This window comes from Chelmon rostratus, chromosome 19 (assembly GCF_017976325.1).
Source record: "Chelmon rostratus isolate fCheRos1 chromosome 19, fCheRos1.pri, whole genome shotgun sequence".
Taxonomy (NCBI): Eukaryota; Metazoa; Chordata; class Actinopteri; order Chaetodontiformes; family Chaetodontidae; genus Chelmon; species Chelmon rostratus.
The window spans coordinates 10,680,675-10,683,091 of NC_055676.1; positions in this window are offsets into that span (position 1 = coordinate 10,680,675).

Consider the following 2,417-nt stretch of genomic DNA (forward strand, 5'->3'; position numbering starts at 1 on the left):
GATTGATGTTCTGTCAGTTGTCAGCCTGTCAAAGATGATGGATTGACTGATATGTTCAACAGTATGATCACCTTCGTGTAATGACTTTGAAGGAAGTGGTATTTAGGAAATTTCCACTTCAGCTTCAGGAAGTGGTGCTGATACATTTCCGTATGGAGACCTTTCTGTGTGTTGACACTCTATTTTTGCATTCACACGTCACAGAGGTGCTTTCACTACAGCGACAAAAAGTGTGACCCACTTACCTGTTTAAGTCCTTTTTGTCCCCATTTTCCAAAAGCCTGTAGGCAGGGGAAGAAGAATGAGAGGCGATGAAGGGGGAGGGAGTGAGGGAGGGAGGGAAAAGAGCAGCGCTGTATGGATGGAAGGAGAGAGATATAGTGCATATATGCATGTGGCTTGGACCATAACATATGACCTTCTATAAATCAAACTGTCCGCCTGTTTAAGGTCAGAAACGTCCCTTTTTTTCCTCTCCCCCTGCCTCATTTTCCCATAAATGGCTCTCCAAATCTCCTGTCACAGTGATTCGGCCCTGAGTGGGGTCATTGTCTGCCAACACACCAGCACCGTGGCACCTCTTGTTCACTGCCAACCTTGTCTTTCAGTCAAAAGACTCTAATATCCTTGAAGCTGATACTCATTCACCCCATTTTTTTGGCCCTCCGCTTTCTTCCCCTTGATATATTGATCGAGGCTGGTGCCACTTATTCCCCTCTCGTTCTTTTCCCCCGGCCCTTCTTGTGACCTAAATTCCCCCCTGTGTGCTCATTAATTAGCTGATGCAAGTCTGCCTTCCCCAGGGAGGGTGGGAGATTGAAAAAGCTCATTATAGGACACATCAATAAGGTGAGATTAATCATTCATTGGTATGTGTGATCCATGGCTCTGTGTGTGTGTGTGTGTGTGGTAAACAAACATTTATGATAATCTGTGTTTTCTTTAGCGCGCTCCCTTGAGCTCAGTGTAACATAAACATCGTTTTTTCAGTCTCTGGAAAAAGAAGCATTTACTCATCTTATTATACTGGTTGCATCCATCAATCATCTGTTCTTCTTCATGGTCTCTGGGGTTTGGAGGGAGTTCGATGTATCCCAGAGTGCTGAAGCCCACAGGCAGGGACACATTGTGGACACATTACCAGTTCATTTCAGACCTAGTGACACAGAGTTACAGACATCCTGTACATGAAGAAGAGAAACATACCTTCATCCAGGCTGCAACATGAATTCTTTGCTGTTGCTGCAGATGTGTATAGCAGATTGCTGAGAGGTTTTTATGTTTTCTACCCTCTAGGGTGGAATGTGTGGCCCACTGGGTATTTAACTAGCAAGCCACCCAGCTGAACCACATGCTCTTCACTGGCTGATATTTTACTTATTTTATTTATTTATTTATGCCTTATTTACTCAAAGAACACTGATTCCGAACCTGGGGGTTGCAACACCTCAAGGGGGATACCAAGAATCTGAGGGGTCACAAGATGATTTCTAGGATAAACAAAAAGAAATGAAAATTCTGCTCTACAATACTGATTATTTTTTAGATTTTTATCTTTTCAGACCTTGACAAATCCCCCAAATTAAACGCTTTGAGAGGGAAAGATCACTTTCACGTCTTCACTAAGGCCACATCCTATGATGAATGGTCACAAGTACAGAAGGCTCTCCCTCATTTTAAAGGTTATCTATGACATTCATTGCCGCTAGATATCACACCACAGCACCAGCATCTCAGACAAATGAACATCTGATCACACACTGCTCACGAAACACAGATCAATCTGTCAAATGATGCGGCGCTGATCAAATATGGATCAAGATTCTGTTCCTGCATCGCCCTAAGTCTCGCCTCAAACGTTTTCAGAAACATACAGTATTTTAGTGTGGTGTTTGCTGCCGACATGAGAAAGTTTGTGAACTGGCAGCCATGTTGAATACGAACACAGTGGACAGAGAGGGACTCATATGCACTAACACGGATGCGCAGGCAGCCCAGCTACCAAAACAAAGAAAAGCTCAGATCAGAACACATATAAGGGGCTGCAGGTAATAGCAGATTTCTGTATTCTGGTGTTAACTACAGTAAAGGCTCCCTCTGGATTTGTCTTGTTTGCTGCTTTCAGGCATCTTTCAACTACAGATGATATAGACATAGGCACAATGCGTTGATTAATCAATTCTTTGACCAACAGAAACATACTCAGCAGCAGTGTTTGACAAATGATTTATCTTTGAGCAAAGGTTCCTGGTTCCAGCTTCTCTAATGTGAAAATATGCTGTTTTGGCCCGTTGGTCTGACAAAACAAGCTCAGGGAACTTGTGGCTTTTCACTTTAGAGACCAGACAAGTCGTCGAAAAAATAATCAGCACATTAATCAAAGATGAAATAATCAGTCCTATTCTGCAGCCAACAAC